The sequence below is a fragment of the Danio aesculapii genome, unplaced genomic scaffold (genome assembly GCF_903798145.1).
Source record: "Danio aesculapii unplaced genomic scaffold, fDanAes4.1, whole genome shotgun sequence".
NCBI classification, from domain to species: domain Eukaryota; kingdom Metazoa; phylum Chordata; class Actinopteri; order Cypriniformes; family Danionidae; genus Danio; species Danio aesculapii.
The window spans coordinates 14,195-39,376 of NW_026613740.1; the positions used below are offsets into that span (position 1 = coordinate 14,195).

Genomic DNA, 25,182 nt, shown 5'->3' on the forward strand with positions numbered 1-25,182 from the left:
TTTTAAATAAAAAACAATTTAAAATAAAATCAATCATGAATTACTTTTGTTTTCAATATAAAAACAGGAGGTATAAAAGAATAATTACATTATCTTAAAAAACATATTTAAAAAAAAAGACAAATGAACAAAAAATAAATAAATAAATAAAAATCAAGCATGAATTATGCACTGGATAACCTGAGAACAAACTGTTTTTTTGGTTTGTTTTTTGTTTACTAAGAAACTGCCGTCTAGTGCATATTCAATATAAAGATCAGCAAAACAAGGAGGTCTAAATAAAAGCAACTATTTTTAAAATACTATTTTTTTTTATTAAATTTAAAATAATATTGAAACAAGAAAAAAAAATAAAGAGAAAAAAATCAAGCAGGAATTTGAAATGTATATTTTCATCAACCTAAAAACAAAAAAGGTCCAAAAAGGAAATATATTTTGGAAAATTAAATACACAAAATTAAACTAAATGAAAATGTATAATATATATTTAACAAAGAAAAAAAACAAGAAATCAATCAAATAAAGTGCATCTATAATCAGCAAAACAAAGTGTAAAAATAAAATATACTTTGGAAAAAATAAATAAATAAAAACAAAATTAACCAAATAAAATTAAAAACAAGAACTCAAGCCATCGAGAATGAATAACTTATAACCGGAGAACAACTGTGCTTTTACACTGAGAAACTGCCCGTCTAGTGCATTTTCAATATAAAGATCAGCAAAACAAGAGATCAGGCACATGCACGCAGGCATATACACAAGCACACACACAGCCAGTTCCTGACACATTCCTGCTACAGTATATAACAAGATAAATATTCAACAGCACACACACACACACACACACACACACACACACACACACACACACACACACACACACAGCTGTTGGAAGGACAATAAAGCTTTCTATGGGCCTGTTTTCTGCGACAGCATGAAGAAGGTTTCATATTTCAGTACGGAGTTCCAGAAATGTCCCATATTCTGCAGGTAATAAAAGCATCCGTCCCTCCAGCAGCATTAATGCAGATCCAGCAGAAACCAAAACCAAGATGAATATCGGTGACCCTTCACTTTACGCAAACAATACGGTATCGATCCGCATGACAACACTCAATACAGCACTCGTCAATTAGTGAGAAAGCAGATCAAACTTAATTACCAGTTTCAAAAGCATGCTGAATGGCTATATCCTGCTGTGACGGACACACTGATGTAGCAAGAATGCTGGATTCTGATTGGCTGATGAGAGGAGCATTCTGAGATGTGCTATTATATTCAGATAAACACACAGATAAAGTAGTTCCGGTAGGTTTTGAGTGCATTACAGCTCCATATCACTACGCTGAATTATTTCACAGCTACAACAGTCAAAAATCATATCATTCGTTTTCCTTTAGGTTAGTCCCTTTATTCATCAGGGGTCTCCACAGCAGAATGAACCGCCAACTTATCCAGCATGTTTTACACAGTGGATGCCCTTCCAGCTGCAACCCAGTACTGGGAAACACCCACTCATTCACTAGGCCAGTTTAGTTCATCAGTTCCCCTATAGCGCATGTGTTTGGACTGTGGGGGAAACCGGAGCAACCGGAGGAAACACCAAAATCCACATAGAAACGCCAACTGACCCAGCCGGGGCTCAACCAGTGACCTTCTTGCTGTGAGGCCACAGTGCTAACCACTGAGCCACCATGTCACTTCTTCCTCAAATGAAATATTTTCTCTGGAGCATCACTTGATGAGTGCGTCTGTACTTTAAGGTAAGCTCTTGATTTGTGTTGTTCTTCACCTCTGCCAGTCATGGAAAGGTCTTTTAAAAGCGTGCGCTTCACTGTTGGCTGATGCTGGCAGGATTTCCACACCGCTGCTGTGTGTCTGCAAGGTTAGACTGATTTGTGAGGCTGGCAGGAGAAACTCTGACATGCAGGAGTTTATTTAGTGGGCCGCGCTGAAGTGTGGACTCACGGTGAGCAAGAAGGAAAGTGAAACAATGAGGGATGGAGACAGCAGAAGGCTGAACAGAGAAATGCTCCTGCTGTTGGCTGAGAGCTAGAAAAAGAGCAATTGTGAATTGTGTGTTCGAGTAACATCCTGGCTGTTTTGTTTTTTTAAATAGCGGTCTAGTACAGCATAGCAAGGGCTGTAGGTTTGCTTTTGATATGGTGAGGAACTAATTTAACCTCCCCATCACCTCGCTCCACCACTGAAAACTTTTGCTGAAAAGATGCGATTATTTTCAATTTTTAAATGAAAGTTGCATTACTTGAAGGAAACACACACACACACACACACACACACACACACAAACCATCTGCGATTATTTATTGAACAACAAATTAAAACACACACTGGCTAAAACCAAGTCACATTTTTGTTTATAAAAAATAAATAAATAACCTGCACGTTTGGAAATAAAATGAATTATTTTCAGTGTTTTCATAATAAAAGTAGAAACTAAGCAGTATCTCTTCATAAATAACTCTTGTATATCCTGTAATTAAGGTTTTAAACTGTGCATTTCTTCTGTAAACAAATATTTTAATGGAAAATACGCCATCTCAAGGCTACTCCGGCATCTCTCGATTTCGATTACTTTGATTAATCTCCCAGCCCTATACAAATGCATCATTAAAACATCGACAAACTCATAAAAATGATCTGAAATTCAGTAAAAACTATGGAAGTTATTGAAAAATTCACCACAACGGGGCGATTTGAACATCCTTGCCAATATTACCGTCCCAGGAAACTCCTATAATTTTGTAATCTAATTACACACACACAAAAAATAGCACTTTTAGTCAATGTTTGTTAAGTTGCCAGATCTTGTTAGACGCTCATCACCTCACACAATTGGCGAAATATTCAAATCTCGAAGTATTTTAACCTCAATCTGGCAACATGCATTAAAAACCGCTTTTTTTGTGACGGGATTTGAACCTCGATGGTAGCAACATCAGTAGACAAATCCACTAGAGGGCGCTGTCCACAGTGTAGAAACTGTAAATTGTCAAATTTTCATTAACGTAGCCCTATTACAGAATTCGCATCATCTTGCCGATTTAATACGTGCACGGATTCTGAATAAAAGCTTTGGCGAAGGATTGAAAGCATCATGAAGCAGTGCCTGAAAGCAGCCGTCACTAATGACAAGCGTATAAAGCTCTCTCCCAGGTAAAGTGCCCTCATATGGACCGAACTGCATCCTGACGGAGTCCTTAAAAAGCACAGACGCAGCGTGACCGACACTGAAGCAGCCGGCGCATGCACAAAAGAGCTGCGCCACAGCAGGGTCCAGCAGCACACAGAAAGCAGTAAATAAGCCCACAATGAGATGCCAAGGTGTGTTAGTGCTGAGGGGTCAGACATGAGGGTCTCCAGCTCCGGCTGACAGTGTGAGGAAACACACCTGCACACTGCACTGTAAAAAAACACCACTAAATTAGCAGTTTTCACTATTTTGTGATTCACACTTATTAATTTTTTCCTGTTTATTTACGCTTTTGAATTGTATTATGGAGATATTCATCATTCTTCCAACAACCACTCGAAAATAGACCTTATTAATAGTGTAAAGAGCTTTATTCTCTGTGTTGTTGATGTATATTATGCTACACAAAAAATATTATACAATTATACCTTATATTATTACTCCAAGCTACTGACAAGTCACTAAAAGTCTCTTTTTTAAACTGTAGAGTTGAGTTTTCAACATCAGAAGTGGACAGAGCAGAGATCAACATCCCATAATCCAATTCACAACTGTAGAAACTGTTCATTAACAGATATTCTTCACAGTGTGGGTAATGATGACAGACACGGGGAAACAAAAAGAGCCTGCGAGACCAGTGGGGGAAATGTGAGGAAACAGTTCGAGTTTTGTGCTAAAGTAAATTTATTTATGTGATGATGTGAAGCTGAATTTTCAGCAACATTACTGCAGTCTTCAGTGTCACAGGTAGGCTTGGGCCAGTATAAAATTCTGACTAGGGCTGAGTCGATAGACGATGCCATCCCTCATTTCCGATGGACATCACGATGCTGAGCCGGCATCACAATCCTCCGGCAAAAATACACACTCAGGCCCCATTTACACTAATACATCTTACTTTTAAAGTGAAGTTTAGTTATAAACTAATTTCAAGAGGATCACGTGCTTATGATTGCTAGCGGCTGGATCCGCATTATCCAATTCTCAATGCACCAATCAGACGACTCCTAAACTACTACAAATACCCTGGGTTACGTACCACCGCTATCTTCGTTTTGAAGAAACCCCCATCCACCCCTACTCCTCCTCCTTCCTAGATGGGTGACACGGTGGCCCAGTGCTTAGCACTGTTGCCTCACAGCAAGAATGTCTCTGGTTCTAGGCTTTACCAAACCAGCAGACATTTCTGTGCGGAGTTTGCATTTTCTCCCCGTGCTCACGTGGGTTTCCCCCGGGTTCCCCGGTTTCCTCCCATCATCCAAAAACATGCAACATAAGTTAATTGACTAATCCAAACCGGCACTATAGACACGCTCTTAGTAAATGGTTATCTCTCAAGAGCAATCACTGGCTGTTCATTGGTTATTACAGCGGGGGAGTTCTCGAGATCTACCTGAGCTCAAACTCCCTTCTCGCCTTGCAATGGGAAGGAGCCCCGGGCTCGAGGATCTTATGAGCTCAGGGCTCTCTCCCGGGACAGCATGCAAAACAAGCTTATAATTAATCATCAGCTAAGTGTGAACTCTTGAAATGGCCTTTTAGAACAAAACAATTCACGTCCACTCTCTGTCACGTGCTGCAGTGTGTGTGCATGTCTGAGCTCCAGCAGTCAGCAGGTGCTTTGAGCACAAAACCCCAGAGAGCAGTGTACGTCGGACAGTTTATCAAGGATGTAGCGCTGGATGGCGTCTCACTATAGCTGTTAAAGTTGATATTTAATTCATCTTGTCTCCATCTAATGACTCTTCAGTCTTTTGAATCTATCAGGTAACGCGTCACCGCGTCAGTACATTGCTTCGGTCTTTCACGCTTGTACTTGGTTATTTTAGTGTAAACCTCAGATACTGTTGGTTGGTTGTGCAGCTTTTTTTTCCAACCAAGTTTGTGGACGCCATTATAAGGACACGGATCACTCTGCCTATTCATGCCAGAGTCCCACTGAAAAAGTGATTTTCAGCTGGTAATGTGTGTTTAACTTCTTTATTGTTGATTCGGTTATGGGTAAAACAAAGACCATGCGGCTCAGCTAGTTGAAACAGTAGGCTACAAATAATTAATTGGTTATGAATCAATTAATTATTCATAAATAATTAAATTCACCACCGCCTACGACGACGATGCCATCGTAATGTTTCACATTAAACATGTATGATGCCAAATTGGTCGACATCACCCAACCCTAATCCTGACGGTATGAAAACCTTGGCTAAAAATATCACACTTCACGGTATGACAGTATTGTTATTACTGCTCTCAATTATGTTCTTACGAAAGTTTTTTTTTTCCTATTGAACAAGATATTATCTATCTATCTATCTATCTATCTATCTATCTATCTATCTATATAAAATATTGTGGAATGGTAAATATGTCAGGTTAAATAATTAAAATAAAATCACTGACCTGCCATCTTAATTAGATTGCAAAACAGATTTATTTACAACCTGAAAAGGCATCTTTGGAGATCTTTCTCTTCTTATGATATAAAGTAAACCACTGCACTGTTCAGCTGCATAGCATGTACAGTAGGATGCACATAGCAGCATAGGATGTTGGTTTAAATAAACAAATAAAATAGGAAAAAACAAAAATAAAACAAACACAAACACTCACACACACAACCTTAGGAAAAGTATAACGGAAAAGGTTTGTGGTTTTAAAACCTTTTCCAAACCGCAGTAAACCTTAAACGGTTATCATCCCACTCTATCGCCCCAATGATCACAGGATCATTGACCACACTGTAAAAAAAAAAAAAAAAAAAATATCTGTAAATTAACAGTTCCCATATTTTCTGTTTAAAAATATTTTATTTGTGAATAAAAACAATAAATAAAAAAAAGAATAAATAAATAAAATTTTTTTTAAAAAAAGTCACGTTTTAAGGTTAAAAGTTGTTGGGAAAAATAGCTCAAGGTCGCTTCTAAATCATACATAAGGAAATTTAATTAAAAACAAAACCACACAATATGTAAAACTGCTGATTTACAGATATTTAACAGCACATTATGAATTATAATATGATGATTTGAAGACTTTTGTTTATATATGCGTGTGTAAATATATTTATATGCACTTTTTTGACATTCATTCATTCTCTTTTCAGCTTAGTCCCTTTATTCATCAGGGGTCACCACAGCAGCATGAACTGCCAACTTCTCCAGCATATGTTTTACGCAGCGGATGCCCTTCCAGCTACAACCTAGTACTGGGAACCACCCATACATACACATTCACACTCATACACTACAGATAATTGAACTTATCCATATCCCCCATAGCGCATGTGTTTGGACTGTGGAGGAAACCCACACACCATCACGGGGAGAACATGCAAACTCCACACAGAAATGCCAACTGACCCAGATAGGACTCAAACAAGCGGCCTTCTTGCTGTGAGACGACAGTGCTACCAAGTGCGCCACTACGCCATCAACCTTTTTGACAAATTTAATAAATGATAAATTGATAGAGAATCAATTAAAGTGACACCATTTCAAATCACTATAATCTTCAATATGAAGCTGCTTTGACACAATCTACACTGGAAAAGCGCTATAGACATAAAGATGAATTCAAACGTCATCCTTGATCAGAGTAATGTATTCTTATGAAAAAAGTAGATTTAAAAACAATCAGACAGAATTTTGAGGCATTTATTAAATATATTCTGACATACTACAGCAAAACTGCATTAGTAAAGTGAACATGAGTAAAATCAGTCATTTCTCATTGAACTGACTGTATTAGCGCCAACAAAGAAGTCTACGCGAATCCCACCTGCCTATGAGAAAATACAGTAGAGCTGAATACAAAGAGAAGCGCCGCAGCAGGACCGGGACCTCAATTGTGGACAAAGAGGTTGTGCGTACAGTGAGAACATATTCAGCTCAATCAGAAAACCACCGCAGACACACAAGACCTTTCAGGACACATCACTTTCACAGCAATTAATCGCTGTCACAACATTCATTAAGCCAACGATTGTAATCCAGACGGCCAGCATTCCAGCAGAGTTCAGCCATTCAGAGAGAACAAGAGAGAGAGAGAGAACGGCAGAAAGAGAAAGAGAGAGAAACTGACTGAATGCTAAATTATTGTTAGTCAAATACAGTTTATTATTATTATTATTCATTATTGTTTTATTGTAAAATGTTGATTGTTAAAAACACTTTATTATTTATTATTATTATTATTATTATTATTATTATTTATCTTAAATTGTTGAATATACTGTATAATGCTGTTTATTATTATTATTATTATTATTATTATTATCATCACTATTCAAAATTGTTGATTGTTAAATATTCTGTTTATATTTATGCTAAATTGTTTAGTTATATTTACCATTTATTGTTTTTTTGTTCTCTTCACTACTACTACTACGCAATTTGTTTTCATATGTTCTGTTTAATGTAATCACAAATCCTTTGGCAATACATATATAACATTCATCATGCCAATAGAGCAAGTTTGATAGTGAATTTGAATTTGAGAGAGAGACAGATATAGAGAGCAAGAGAGAGAGAAAAGGCAGATCCAGGCTCAGCTGGGCTTCTCCAGCATGGCCAAAGAGCCTGGAGGGACGCAGTTATTATCTGTTCTTTGCCTCTCTGTGCCATGCCATTCATTAGGACGCTTAGTTGACCTCACCTGAGCCTAATGCGACAGCCTGGCATCAAAACTGACTGTCAAACAATCCCACCAGGAGCTGCACAGTCACAAAAAGCACACATCGGGGATAACAGACGGCTCTATTGAAACTGGATTCCATAGTGTTATCAGAAGGAGATTAAAAAGGACATGACAAAGAAAAAAAAATAATTGACAAAACTAAAGCATAGAGACAAACCTAAAAATAATAATAATAAATAAAATGTACATCTGTGTTATAGTAGTATCTAATTGCATTTTAGTATCTAATGTCATGTAAGTATCTAATTTATTAAATAAATAAAAATATTTTAGATATTGCTATTTTAATCTCGAAGTTAATTCAGTTTTACATACATTAATAAATTAATATACATGGACACATCTATTTTAAAAACACCACAACTGTCGTTTATAGTTATGTAATTGAGTTTCAGACACCAAGCAATTCAAAGCATCCAGTCAGAAACAATGAAACAATTTCCAGCCGTTAATTTTAGAACATTGGAACGTCTTGAACGATACATTGTTGCAATTCACCGGCAGCGGTCTCTTTAAAGTGTTTTTAAAATCCCCCAGAACGTGATGTCAGTTTGATTCAAATCTTCTCATGAATTAATACCGTCAATTAACACAGGATAACTTTACTTGACACGACAGCGGCGGAATAAGACACGCGGGCGCGCGCGCACCCAGCTGCAGTGAGTTACAGTATCACTTCTCGTCAATTCACCTGCCGGTCCAAACAATTGTAAACCGTGAACGTACCTTCCTCTGCACGGGACTCCGGGGTTCTGTTGAGCAATAATATCCAGAGCAGCGAAATGAAGGATTTAAAGTGCTCCATGTTTGGCGGGGCAGGAGTGCGGGACTCTGGTCATGTCGCAACCGAGCGCGCGGGACTCACGGAGCGGGCAACACGGAGCACAGTCCGGGATTCTGTCACACACACAGCGCTACTATCAGCCTTATTAGAGCCGCGGGTGGGCGTGCACTGACCGTCTGACTGACAGGCGCGTCGAGCAATGAAATAAGAGCTCGCGGAGATTAGCGAGGAGCCAATCAGATGGTGCCTGATAAAATTCCGCCGCACAGATTTTCTCCCCCCTGAATGGAGGCGGTGTTGGAAATGATGAAATTTGGTTATCGTCTCGGCCCACATTATAAACGCTGCTGATTAGGCACAATTATTCTTTTTTATTGAATAAAAGAGCCAAATGAGCTCTCGAGGCTGCTGTATGAGAGCAGATCTAATTGAGATGTCTAAAAAACTGGAAAACCTTTTATATTACTGGTGTTATTGTTATTTGTGTTATATTTTACTGTAATATATCCATCACAATAATATTATTATTATTAATAATAATAATTATACTAATTTATAATGTGCCTTTCTTATACTCTATAAATATTGTTCATAATATAAATTATAAATATTAAAAGCTTCCTACTCATAAGTGAGTATTTATAATTTGTATGGATTTTTAGAAACATTATTAATGAATGTGGTGTCAAAGGTTAAACTGCAGTTTGGTATTGGTATCTAATTAAATATCTGCTCAAATATCTTCTAAGAACTTTTGTAGAAAAAAATATGGCGTTCAGCTTAACAGATATTATATCATAATGATACAGCATACTTATTATGACTATCAAAACAAAATAAAAGTATAGGTTATTTTTTAATGTGATTATATTATCACCCTGAATGACATTTCAGTAGGTCTTCTGTAGAAGCTATCCAGCAGGCACAGGATGTCAACAAGACGTGAGACTGATGTTGTACCCCAATGTTGTAGGACACTGCATTTTGTTTGGAAATGAAAATCAGGTTGACGTCAGAACCCAACGTCAGGCCGACGTCAATGTCCAACGTAGGACAGACGTTGCGTTTTGGTCACTTTCCAACGCAACCTCAACAAAATATCTACATTATATACAGTTGAAGACAGAATTATTAGCCCCCCTTTGAATTTTTATTTCTTTTTTAAATGTTTCCCAAATTATGTTTAACAGAGCAAGGAAATTTTCACAGTATTTCCTATAATATTTTTTCTTCTAGAAAAAGTCTTATTTGTTTTATTTCAGCTAGAATAAAAGCAGCTTTTAATTTTTTAAACACCATTTTAAGGTCGATATTATTAGCCCCTTTCAGCTATATATATATATATATATATATATATATATATATATATATATATATATATATATATATATATATATATATATATATATATATATATATATATATATATGGATAGTCTAGAGAACAAACCTAACCCTAACCTGACTAGTTAACCTAATTACCCTAGTGAAGCCTTTAAATGTCACTGTAAGCTGTATAGAAGTGTCTTGAAGAATATCTAGTCTAATATTATTTACTGTCATCATGACAAAGAGAAAATAAATCAGTTATTAGAGATGAGTTATTAACACTATTATGATTAGAAATGTGTTGAGGAAATTATTAGCCCCCCTGTTTATAAAAAATAAACAGGGGGGCTAATAATTCTGACTTCAACTGTATATCTATAACGTCCAACGATGTTACAGCTTGATGTTGTGTGGATGTTACCAATATGACGTCTATCAGATGTTGGATTTTGGTCGCCATACCTGATGGATAAATGTCAGTATTTGACGTCAATATGATGCTGGTTTAAGATGTTGGCCTGATGTTGGACTTTGGTCACTTTCCAACACAACCTAAAATTATCAAAATATCAACGTCATTCCACATCATTATTGGACGATAAAATAACATTTTCCTTAGATGCTGGTGACCTAAATCTAACCTAATATTAACATCTTATGATGTTGTGTGTCTGCTGGGTATGATGATAAAATGAATGCTAATTATTGGCACTTTTATTATTCTGATGCTTGAAAAGCCTGTTTCAACTTTCACTCAATGTGTAGCAAAAAATAAAGGAGAAATAAATGTAAACACACATTAATGTCAACTTTTGATCAAACAGGCAGTCTTATTGGCAAAAAACACACGATTGTACTTTTGCCTGGCTCATTATTCTAGATCAGTCTGGCAGCTGAAACAAACAGATTGCATTAGATATGTTATTATTCGTACAGCATTACACAACAAACTGCAAAGAACATTATAAGCAGACATACATAACATATCATCTAAAATCAGGAGTCTGCTCAAGCAAAGATTAGCATCTCTTGTTTTTTGGTACACTACAATAGCTGGCAGGAGACAGGAGTTCTGCTGTCTTCATTCTCATTGGTAGTCAGCGCACTTGCATAAAGTGAAACTTTGCTCAAGTTTGTCACATCGCTGGTCATGCCAACATCTTGTCGCCTGTAGCTCGCTTCAGCAAAACTCACTTTGAAAATTAATCAGTTCACCTCCAACATGGAGAAATGAATCAGTTTTTTAACATTGTAAAGGGGCCTAATCTATGCCCTTTTTTTTTTACAAGACGCAAAATTCATCTCTGCTGAGTGTGTAGTGAAGTTTGAGCTCAAAATAGCACGCACATAATGTTTCCTAACTCTCTGAAACTGACCCTTTTAGGTTTTGGTGGTGTTTTGGTGACTGTCGCTTTAAATTCAAATGAGACTGTGCTCTTTTCAGAAGAAGGCGGAGCTACAAATGCCTGTGCATCACCAAGAGCAGATTCAAAACAGGACTAATGTTATCGGTGCGAAAAAAAATTAAATGTTTATTGCAGTGCATCAGAATGGAGACTCCTCTGTTTACTTGTGCCTCTTCGTAAACTCTATATGCAATATTTATATCCACATATATGTGTGGGATCTACACTCACCGGCCACTTTATTAGGTACACCTGTCTAACTGCTCCTTAACGTAATCAGCCAATCACATGGCAGCAGCTCACTGCATTTAGGGTTGTAGACATGGTCAAGACGATCTGCTGCAGTTCAAACTGTGCATCAGAATGGGGAAGAAAGGGGATTTAAGTGACTCTAGGTATTTCAGAAACTGCTGATCTACTGGGATTTTCATGCACAACCATCTCTAGGGTTTACAGAGAATGGTCCGAATGTAGAATGGAGAATGTACAGAGAAAATTTCCCGTTGAGCGGCAGTTCTGTGGGCGCAAATGCCTTGTTGATGCCAGAGGTCAGAGGAGAATGGCCAGACTGGTTCCAGCTGATAGAAAGGCAACAGTAACTCAAATAAGCACTCGTTACAACCGAGGTCTGCAGAAGAGCATCTCTGAACACACAACACGTCCAACCTTGAGCCTTGTATCATCAGTTCAGGCTGCTGGTGGTGGTGTAATGGTGTGGGAGATAATTTCTTGGCACACTTTGGGTCCATTAGTACCAACTGAGCATGGTGTCAACGCCACAGCCTACCTGAGTATTGTTCTGACCATGTCCATCCCTTTATGAGCACAGTGTCTCCATCTTCTGATGGCTACTTCCAGCAGGATAACACACCATGTCATAAAGCACCAATCATCTCAGACTGGTTTCTTGAACATGACAATGAGTTCACTGTACTCAAATGGCCTCCACAGTCACCAGAGCTCAATCCAATAGAGCACCTTTGGGATGTGGTGGAACGGGAGATTGGCATCATGGATGTGCAGCCGACAAATCTGCAGCAACTGTGTGATGCTATCATGTCAATATGGAGCAAAATCTCTGAGGAATATTTCCAGTAGCTTGATGAATCTCTGCCATGAAGGATTAAGGCAGATCTGAAGGCAAAAGGGGGTCCGACCCGGTACTAGTAAGGTGTACCTAATAAAGTGGCCGGTGAGTGTATATCTGAAGTTGTAATACACAGCGTTATTTTGTTGGACCATGTTTTTTTTAAATGGTTTGCTTTATCAGAAAATTAATTACCTAAATAAATACTTTATCATCTCCCTTTACATACAAAATAACACAAAATTGCAGGTCACATATGCATGTTTTCTCCCACACAGGATCAATGCACACGCATGATTGCAGGGTCTCTGTGAAGTGACACACACACACACACACGTGTGCATTACCGCACCACACCTACCCACACAAACACACACTCAGCACCTATTGTTTATCACCGCATTACAATTTCATGCTAGGCTTCCTCCAAGAGCTCTATAGCTGGCCCTTAAATAAAAAAATGAAGGGTGCAGAGAAGCTAAAACAGTCACTTGACCTTTTGTTCTGAGGTTATTTTCGCAGTCATTCAGGTAGAAGAAGAAAAGGCGGAGACGAGGAGGGAGGGAAGGAGGGAAGGAAGGTGGATAAAGACGCCATTAGGAGCAAGAGCAATTTTAATGTGACACGGGAAGCAGAGCACTGTAGTGTGTGTAATCACTTGACAATCTCAGGGGACACGCTCACACGCACACACACACACATGCACGCACGCACACACACGCACGCACGCACGCACACACACACGTTGGGTTTTCATATTTTATGAGCTCTTCCCACTGCTGTAATGATTTTTCTACTGTACAGACTCTATATTCTCTCCTCTACCCCTAAACTCAACCCCTAACAGAAATATTCTGCATTTTTACACTCCGTTACCTGTGTTTATTAGCCGTTTACCTCATGGAGACCAAAACATGTTCCCACAAGGTCAACATTTACTGGTATTACTGTACTCGTGGGGACATTTAGTCTCTGCAATGTGATAAATACCAGTATCACACACATTTGCATATATGCATACACACAAACAAATACAATAATACACACTTACACAAATACACACTCACTCACACACACACGTAGTCCCCACAATGTGATGAATATGAGGACCAATCACACACACACACACAAAACACACACATCCTCAGTCTTACACAAATACTATACACGCTCACACACATCTAGTCCCCACAATGTGATGAATACCAGGACCACACACACACACACATACACAAGTACAAGAACACACGCTTACACAAATACACACTCACCCACATTTACATTTAGTCCCCACAATGTGATGAAAACAAGGGCCAACCACACATATACACACACTAACATGTTAAACACGTACTCGCTCACTGTAAAACACACACACGCACACACGCACAAATACAAAAACACACACTTACACACATACACACATTTAGTCCCTACAATGTAATGAATATGAGTACCAACCCACACACACACACACACACACTAAATATACACTCACTCTTAAACTTTACTGGTATTGTTGTACTTGTGGGGACATTTGATCAGTACCACACACACACACCTACACACAAACAAATACAAGAACACATTTACACACATATACACTCACACACAATTAGTCCCCACAATGTGATGAATACGAGGACCAACCATACACACAAACACTAACACGCTAAACACACACTCACTCACTCTTAAACACACACACACATATACTAGAACACACAATCACTCATACACTTACAGACATTTAGTCCCCACAATGCGATGAATACAAGGTCCAACCACACACACACACACACACACACACACACACACACACACACACACACACACACTAACACGCTAAACACACACACAAACACATACAAGAACACACACATACACACTCACACACATCTAGTCCCCACAATGTGATGAATATGAGTACCAAACACACACACACACACACACACACACACATGCACACAAACAAATACAAGAATACACACTTACACACATACACACCCACACACATTTAGTCTACACAATGTGATGAATAAGAGGACCAACCACACACACATACACACACTAACATGCTAAACACACACATATACAAGAACATACACTTACTCACTAACACACACACACACACACACATTTAGTCCCCACAATGCGATGAATACAAGGACCAGCCACACACACACACACACACACACACACACACACACACACACACACACACACACACACACACACACACACACACACTCACTTTTAAACACACACACATACAAGAACACACACATACACACACAGTTAGTCCCCACAATGTGACAAATGTGAGAACCAACCACACACATATGCATACACACGCAAACAAATACAACACACACTTACACACATACACACAAACAAATACAAGAACACACACTTACACACATACACACAAACAAATACAAGAACACACACTTACACACATACACGCAAACAAATACAACACACACTTACACACATACACACAAACAAATACAAGAACACACACTGACACACATACACACACATACACACAAATACAAGAACACACACTTACACACACACATACACACAAACAAGTACAAGAACACACACTTACACACACACATACACACAAACAAATAAAACAACACACACTTACACACATTTTGTCCCGACAACGTGATGAATATGAGGACCATCCACACACACACATATGCATTCACACACAAACACACACAAACACTCACTTACTTTCTCTCTCACACACGCATACTTGCATTTGCTACTGAGTGGGGACACATGACAAAATGCAGCCTGGTGGGAACCACCCTTTCTGAGTGGTCTACAGACAAGGTAAAAACAGATTCACACTCCATTTTCAGCTGTTATGCTAAATATCACTTGAAAACTTTATTTTAAGCCCCAGAAGACTGACCTGATATTTTGCCCACTGGTGGGGGCCTGGTCAGGTAGAACAGCCTACTGGGGACCTCTGACGTAATGTTTTGATATGCTAATTTATGAATAATTCATGTCCGTGTGTGTGTGTTTTAAAGGTTACCGGTGGGGACCTCACATCAAACATACACCCATAGCCACCCTCAAGCAATACACAAAGTAAATCAGAAATTGTCCACATAACTGTTTGAGGAAGGCTGCCAAATCACCAGCCAGTTGGTCACTCTTACCTCACAGCAAGCGGTGCTTGTGCTAACACCAATTCTGTCTGTTCTGACTTAATTAAAGTAATTTAGTTTTGGTGAATAAAAACATTAAGATTATTTTTCATGAGTCCAGCATCCAGCTGTCAAGAAAACACACGATCTACAGAACACAAATAAGGGACATTAATAGAGTAAGCCCATGCTAAATCTGTTTTGGATGGATAATAATGCGCAACTGTACTGCAAATGCGTTAAAATTCAAATGAATTTCATTCAATAAACTGTTCTTTGGCAAAAATCATTTGCCCTGAACTTTATTTCACATTTCATTTAGGCAAACATTTTCACTGTAGTACAACATTTGGAAATCTCATTGTACAAATTGGGGTTTGGTACCAATCTGTATTGAAAAAAAGTGTTTGGTACCAATCTGTATTCTAAAAATGTCCATTTCCTGCTAACATTTGAGCATATTCTTTAACAGCGCTGATTTGTCATTGTGTACATGTGCTCAACAGAAATGACTGATTGTTTTCTACATTAAAATGTTAATATATTGTATTTTGAAACTACATAACATCACTGCACTGTACAATAGGATTATTTACAAACATATTCAGATGTTGTATTTCAGCGCACAACAAAAGCAGTGCATTGCTCAAGTAAGCTTCTTCTACATTCAGACACATTCATGTTATGTTTTGAACTGCGTAACAATTACAGATGCAACAATTATAGATTTTGGTTCTACGATTATATAGTCTGAAGAATAATCATGGTTTCACGGTTCTAATGTAAATTTAAGCTGTATATTAGGAAAGTACTTAAAAAACTGTTATTATCTTCAGTCTAACATGCATAATCATTTGAATAATTTATAATAATTCGTCTAACATTTCTTTTGTTTACATTGCACTGAAAGCCACGCACAACTCTCACCGCTACGGTGTGAGATGTTTTCTACTCAGTGCGTCTGGAAGGCGCTTGCGCACGCATATTGGCATATATTCTAATACTGGAAATATCGAACTCGAATTGATATGTGAACGACCCGCTGCTATAGTTAATCCAGTGTGCGTGCGTATTAGCCTTGGTATATAAACTCGGAACTTTAGACTAGCGCACAGCTGGCATAACTTTGTTTAGTTGCAGCAGTTTCATTCCGTGCAACAGAAATGCGGTGTTGAGAAGCCTTCAAGATTAAGTATCCAAATGTTTTCAACTGCTCGTGCCACTCGCTTGTCAGGAGACTCACTCTCTGCGTGGTCTTCATCTGCAGCTCGTGCTATATTGAACAAACGCACATCCCTTCATAACTATAGCGGCTGTTTTTCAACTGAAATAAATTTATTTTTGATGTCTTGGTCACATTATTTGGAGAGCCGGAACAAATTGCCTCATGGGCCAATTTTTATGTAAATGTAAATTTAAAATGTATGTACATTGTTATTGTAAAATTTGACCGATTCCCACGTTCTGAGCTTATGGATTCGAGGCGCTGACCTGATGCAGTCTTCACACTTCTTTTTACCAGGTACCGTGCCAGAAGTGATGCAGTCCAATAGTTCTCTTTCCACTGCCTTTACCTCCTCTTCAGACTTTCCACTTTCTTTATTTGGGGTATCTTGAGGCACCTATAAAATAAAAAGAATTTTACTTCAGCTTTTAAGACAAACAATCTTTAGACACACAGCTTTTTAAATGTACATTAGAACTTCTGTATTCAATATAAGGTAGAGGAGCACCTGACCATTACTATCGAGACCTACAAGGTTTTAAAACCTATTAACATCTTTATTTAAACAGACTGCATTCAGTGTAGCTGCAGGCATGGTCACCAAAACCTGTGATTGTATTTAGGGGTGTGAACCTACAGTGGTCTTACAGTTCGGTTAAGATATAATGCCATCGATTCGGTTCAATTCAATATCTGAGCATTGACAATGCCTTTCATAAACAGTTTGATATTTTACTTAGCAACAATAATTCTTGTATTAAAATGTATAATTCATATATATATTTATATATTTTTTGTAATGCAATTTTGTCCTTTATTACAAGCAGTCAGATATATGTACTGTAGCTGTAATTTTACCTGCTCAAAGAAAACACGCTTTTTGAATGCATCAAACAACACTCAAGTACATGCACAGAACAAAATGAGCATTTAAAGCAAATAAACTAATGTAAATATAATCTTGCTTGCTTTTTAAGCGTTGTTGAACGAGTTCTTAAACACTATGATTGATCACGCGCTTAACAGAAAAGGCTGCGATTGGCTCTAACGGTCAGCACGGCTCTGTCGCGGTTCACTGTTTAACTGATGTTAAACGACCGCGGCGATCAGCTGATCCATTAGACAGCGACAAGATGGAGAAAACTCTAACAACATTATTGTTGTAACAGCTGAGAGAGGAGATAAAATGTTACCTCACAAACACGCCAGCAGGTCAAACGGCACTCAGAGAGTGAGAGAGTTTTAACTTTCATTTTTTCCTAGTTGGGTTCTGATGTAGGCTACTTCCCTGTCAGTGAAAGACTGTCCTGCAAACTAACAAGCAGTGAATTGTGCGTTTTAAGTATTCGCAGTCTCCTCCCCACCATAGTAAGCTACCGCCATGTAACGCATAAAAGATAAATCAAGTCAGTACATAATAATCGGTTCTGATTATTACTGATCCTCAATAATGCGAGATGTGTCTTTTATAATGCGAGATGTTTTATGATGTGTAATTTAGATTCAATACGCAAGCATCACCACCCAAAGAAATTTTTTTTTTTTTTAAATAAGTGTAGTAAGATCGAAAAAAGAAACAATTGCTTATTTATTATCATCGTTTGATGACTAAATGCAATGACTAAAATACATCGCTTTAATTAAAGAATGTGACCTGAAGAATAAGCTGATGCAATGCCAAATGATTCTGGCTTAATGATCACCGCTATCTAAGCTAGGCATTTATTTTATATACAGATTGTAAATATAAAAATGTGAGTTATTTTAAGTAATAAAACAGTATATTAAAAAAATAAAAACTCATATAGTAGCCTTTGCTCAATAAATGCGCCTCGGCATAGCTGAATCAGCGCACGTGCATCTGTTTAAAGCTTCTGTAAAGAACAGAATTATGACAGATGACAGAATTTCAATAAACACTTGATGTTTGCTGTCAAAACTGCTACATTAAGAGCATTCATTACGACATTGATAGAATCTGTTATTGTCAAGCTCCTTCCTCTTTAATGAGATACTTCATTTAAAATCTGTAATACATGTCCTTCATTGCCGATAAAAAAAACAGACGTTCAAACCTGATATTTCTCTGCCAGTTTGATGTTAATAATAAAACTAAACTGCAACATAACTAAATGTTTTACATAAGAAAACACTCCCTCGCATGAACTCGCCGCGAGTGAGATGAAGAAAAAGCACACAAAACCGAGGCAAAATCAGATGCTTAAGACATAATCTTTAAAATGATGACTTAGATTAAAAATGTAGCAAATATGTGACAGAGGTTGGTGATACAACAATTACGTAGAGCATTAATTAAATGCTTATTTTCCATAGAGCAAAACAAATCATCCAAGTGCACAGCTGTGTAGCACACCGGCACGAACAAAAATATACCTATGCTACACTTCATATTAGCCAATTTTTGTTGGAAAAATTATCTTTTTGGAACAGATTTTGTTTGGTATATTTTTGTTGGCTAATTATCTACAAAATAAACAAGAAAAATGAATAACATCTGAGGTAAAGTAAGTGCGTCAACACAAGGTCTGCTATGATTCCGCGGCCAGAACACAAACTGGTTTGTTAAATAAAATAATAATATAGATTAAATTAAAAGTGAATTTTTTTCTGTCATTAAATGAGCATGAGTGATTTTGGACATCCCCTATGTGCACTTGCTACATGCGCTTAGGTAAATACGATAAGCTCACACTTTATATTGTCGCGTTTCCACTATTGCACCTAAAGCGAGCGAGCCAGGGTCAGTTGCATTTCCACTTTCACTTCCGGGGCCTGATCGGGCCAAAGCAGGGCTTCCTCTGGGCCAGCGGCCAGCCTTGTTTGGCCCGCCGAATACCTTAGGCCAAAGAGGGCCAGCTAGGGCTTTGGGACGGAGTGAATGGAGAGGCGGACTTTGCCCGAGTCTGGTAAAGATGGCATGCCACCATTACACTAGTTTTCCAATCGCACACGAGTACATGCGGCAAACAAACAAACAAATAAATAAATAAAAAATGGTCAAAGATGACGCAGTGGCGCAGTAGGTAGTGCTGTCGCCTCACAGCAAGAAGGTCGCTGGTTAGAACCTCGGCCGGGTCAGTTGGCGTTTCTGTATGGAGTTTGCATGTTCTCCCTGCGTTCGCATAGGTTTTCTCCGGGTGCTCCGGTTTCCCCCACAGTCTAAAGACACGCGGTACAGGTGAATTGGGTAAGCTACATTTTCTATAGTGTATGAGTGTGAATGAGTGTGTTTGGATGTTTCCCAGAGATGGGTTGTGGCTGGAAGCGTATCCGCTGCGTAAAAACTTGCTGGATAAATTGGCGGTTCATTGTGCTGTGGCGACCCAAGATTAATAAAGGGACTAAGACGAAAAGAAAATGAATGAATGAAAAAATGGTCAATGGTTATAGGTTTCCAATATTCTTCAACATATCTTCTTTTGTGTTCAATAGAAGAAAAAGACAAACAGAACAAGTGAAGGGTGGGTAGGGCTGTGACGGTAACAGATTTTCTGTTAACGCGGTGATGAAGCAAAAAGTCATGCGGTATGTCGGTTAACCGTGCAAATATATGTATACATTATATATATATATATATATATATATATATATATATATATATATATATATATATGTATGTATGTATGTATGTATGTATGTATATATATATATATGTATATATATATATGTATGTATGTATGTATGTATGTATGTATATATATATATATGTATATATATATGTATATACATGTATGTATATGTATGTATGTGTATATATATATATATTAATATATATAGATATTATATATATATATATATATATATATATGTATGTATGTATGTGTATATATGTATATAGTCTATATATATATATATATATATATATATATTATATATATATATATATCTATACATATATATATATACATATACATATATATATATATATATATATATATATATATATATATATATATATATATATATAAATACATATATACATACACACATATACATATATATACACATACATATATACATATATACATATATATACACAAACATACATATACATACATGTATATACATATACATACATGTATATACATATATATATACATACATACATACATATACACATATACACATATATATATATATATACACATAACATATATATAATATAACATATATAATAATATATATATATATATATAGGCCTTTTTTACACAGATCTACCACAAACGTCTTGCCTTCCTGTCAATATAAGCCGCTTTAAGAGCACGCACCTCGTCTTGTGCGCTATCAAATAAACTGTCAAATAAACGCTGCTGAGCTGCGATTTAGTGCGTTTATGTAACGAGTATGTCTCCAGCCTTTATTAGATTTTCTAGGAATATGTATGAATGCCTCCGGTAATAATGCGTCCTGAAATAAAGTAAAACGGCTATACGTCGTGTTTGCTGGCCTCACGCATCACGCACCTGTCAGTCAGCCAGCCAGTCAGCACTTAACCTTAAAGGGTTAAACAAATGACGCACAGCACTACTACGGTTACAGAAAAGTTTGCGCTGTTATAATTCACTTACCTTTTAATACATTTTGGTGTGATTATCTCCCGCTATTAAAATAATAGAATGTTTTGAATGAGAAGCTGTAATGTAGCCGTGGCGGGATGAATCCTGGCGTGGCGCCCCGCCATGGAAAAATAAATGTAGCGGAAACCATGTGTTTTTATATATATATATATATATATATATATATATATAAAAAAATCGCTCAACAGAAAATAAGCATTTTAACGCACCGCTGTAATTTCTATATCCCAGTCCTTTATCAACATGTTTAATACAAGTCATTATTTTAAAGATTATGACTTGAGAATATGATTTTACCTCAGCGCTGCACTTTTCTCCTTCTCCTTCGCGCTGAGTTCAGGTGACGGAGTGTTGTGAAATAGTTAAACTATCAAACTGGCACAGGAATATCAGTATATTAATATAGGCTTTGCTAAAAGGCTGGTCAAATGTGGGTCTTTTTTAACAGAAGCTATAAACAGACGCGCATGCTGCGACCACGGTGATGAGTCAACAATCGCATATATTTTGACTTATTTAAAGTAGGCTATAGGCTATAATAATTGTGTGTAAAGAAGTTTATAAAAATTTAGCCAATATATCACAGGGGTTTGTGTAGCAGCAATTACAGTCGAGCATTATCCTTTTTTCCCGTGGAGCGAAACAAACACTGCACAGTTGTGTAGCGGATGGAGACGCACAAAATATACAATTCAGATATTTTTTTACAATTAACGCATTTCGTTTTGTACAATTTCAATCTTAGTTTTTGTCGGTCGGTTATGTACAAAATAAAACAAGAATAACTAATAAACTTTGAGGTGAAGCGATGTGCCTCAGGGCCTATCTACTGAAAGGGTTACCTACAACCTTAACGTCCCTGCTATGTAGCGCATATATAGCCTATATATACTCCATTGTAGGTAACCCTTTCAATAGATAGACCTCATCAATGACATATTAAGCATGGACATTTAAAGGATAAGTTATGCTTTGCGCTGTGAGATGCATCCATGACTTTACACATTAAAGTAATAATCATGTGTGCGCAGGTTATGTACCTTATGGAGTCACTCTCTTAATATTGGATATTTATAAAGCATAAAACACTGTTATGAAACAAACTCTCTTATATCTGCTGGTGCTGCTATTAATACGCAGATCTCTGTTATGCTGGTGCAGCAGTTAATACACGGTTCAGGTAATCAATAAGCCAGCTCGCCTACATGATGTTTAATTATGGGTGGGTCGCAGGTGGATAAGTTCAATCATTGGTTAATGCAGACCACTTTGCCTAAAATATCAGAAAGTTCAAACTCTTGATTAAACTAAAGCAAAACTGATCGATCAACTGGATGTTTGTCATAAAGAGTGATAATATAGGCTGCTATTTTATTTCGGATCATACAGTTAACAAAGATTCAATATTCCAAACTGAATATTTCACTTTTATTTTATTTATATTACGATTGTATTTAACAGACCAGTTTGTGTTTTGGCCGCGGCATATAGCGGACCCTGAGGCACATCGCTTCACCTCAAAGTTTATTAGTTATTCTTGTTTATTTTGTAAATAACTGACCCACAAAAACTAAGATACAAATTGTACAAAACAAAATTCGTTCAAAGAATATTTTTCTTCCGACGAAAATATCTGAATTGTATATTTTTGTGCGTCTCTATCCGCTACACAACTGTGCAGTGTTTGTTTCGCTCCACGGGAAAAAAGGATTTAATTAATGCTCCACTGTAATTGCTACACAAACCCCCTGTGATATATTAGCTACATGTTTTTATAAATGTCTTTACACAAAATCATTATATGCTATAGCCTATAGCCTACTTTAAATAAGTCAAAATATATGCGATTGTTGACTCATCATCGTGGTCGCAGCATGCGCGTCTGTTTATAGCTTCTGTAAAAAAAAATACCCACATTTGACCAGCCTTTTAGCAAAGCCTATATTAATACACTGATATTCCTGTGCCAGTTTGACACTGTAAATTAAACTGAGGAGAGTTTAACTACTTCACAACACTCCGTCACCTAAACTCAGCGCGAGGGCGAAGGAGAAAAGTGCAGCGCTGAGGTAAAATCATATTCTCAAGTCATAATCTTTAAAATAATGACTTGTATTAAACATGTTGATAAAGGGACTGGGATATACAAATTACAGCGGTGCGTTAAAACTGCTTATTTTCAGTGGAGCGATTGATTTGAGTTAGTAGGCCTGCTTTACTAAAATAAGCTTCAAATAAAAACAGCCTATGCTGGTTATTAAAAAGGATTCAGTGTTTTCGTTTTGTAATCTAAATTTGTAATTTAAGTGGAAAATACTCAGGTCAGGCCTTTTATTCCTTTTTAGTTTATTCTGTTTTTCTATACAATCCTGAAAGATTCACAAGCAAAAATAAATACTAAACTAAAATGGGCGGTGATGACGGTAATAGCCACATCACCACGGTTGACATCTCATTATAGCGGTAAGGCGGTGATGCGGTTATCATCCCACCCCTAAGGGAGGGTAAATAATTGGAAGAATGTTTTAGGTTTTGGTGAGCTATCCCTAATGTCTAAGCTTTGATAAATAGAGCTGATGTGTTAAAAAGCTCATAGCATGGATAACAAATGACAGTTAATGAACAATCTCAGCAATACAACAGAAACTGTACACTAAATGTAGTCTTTAGACAAAATGATCAGCACACACACACATGAGTGAGAAACTTACAAATACACTCTCTGTCTTCCTTTGCTCTGGGACATCACAGGCTCTTGATGATGAAGAACTGGGTAATTCTAGGATTACAGCGTCTGCATCACTATCCATGTCCTGGACAAAAAGATTAATATGTTTTTTTTTTTATAATAATAATACAATTAATAATTGACATGAAAATATGACTTGTAAAACTTGTCATGAAATGAACAACTTACGATGTGAACAGTTTAACTGCAATATTATACAAACTAATGTTTAATTATTGAAGATAATGAAATAAAAACATGAAATTAATAACAAATACAAGATAAACAAATAAGAATTACCTTCTGTATAGCCGAATGTCTCTTTGTTTAATCTGCATGGATGCAAAGTAAAATATTAATAAATGTACACATACTAAACTCAGCATTAGGCCACGTGTGATATACAACTAGAAGCGGCTAGTATTAAATTAATTAACTTACTCTTACGTTAACAAAACATGTTTATACTGTCTTTTGGAGCACGAATTCCACTGAAGAAATAAACAGTTAATAATCACGCCAATTCTAACGCAGGCTTGAACTTGGAGTCAGCATTACTAACATAACCTCCAAGTTTAAACTTTTCAATTATGAATATGACACTGGAAAATCTTTAAAGCACATTAGTTTTATTTATTACCTTATAGTGTATGAAAAATGTTTACAACAAACGTGCTTTTAGGTTAAGGCCTTCAAATAGTTCTCAGTTAATGTACTGAAAGTTAATTACGACACAAATCAATATGCTTGCTAACATTAGTTAACCTTAAAAGTGAACAACTAACGTTAGCCTTGCTATTTACCCAAAGCAATCTTAACAGTATCTGTTAAATGGTCAGTCTATAAACAGAATTCTAAATTTAACATGATATTTATATAACAAGTCTTACCTTTTTCCCTCCATCATGCGTTTCTCACTCGATGAAATCTCTGATGAT

At 37.0% G+C, this 25,182-nt stretch overlaps 1 long non-coding RNA gene across 1 annotated transcript; it reads right to left on the reverse strand.

Moving 5' to 3' along the window:
- Positions 1-16,391: 16,391 nt before the first annotated feature.
- LOC130220262 (uncharacterized) lies at positions 16,392-24,594 on the reverse strand. The gene is made up of 3 exons (XR_008836160.1): positions 24,545-24,594; positions 24,228-24,329; positions 16,392-17,315 (listed from the first exon to the last, which is right to left on the reverse strand). It is a non-coding gene; the product is annotated as an uncharacterized LOC130220262 (long non-coding RNA).
- Positions 24,595-25,182: the final 588 nt, after the last annotated feature.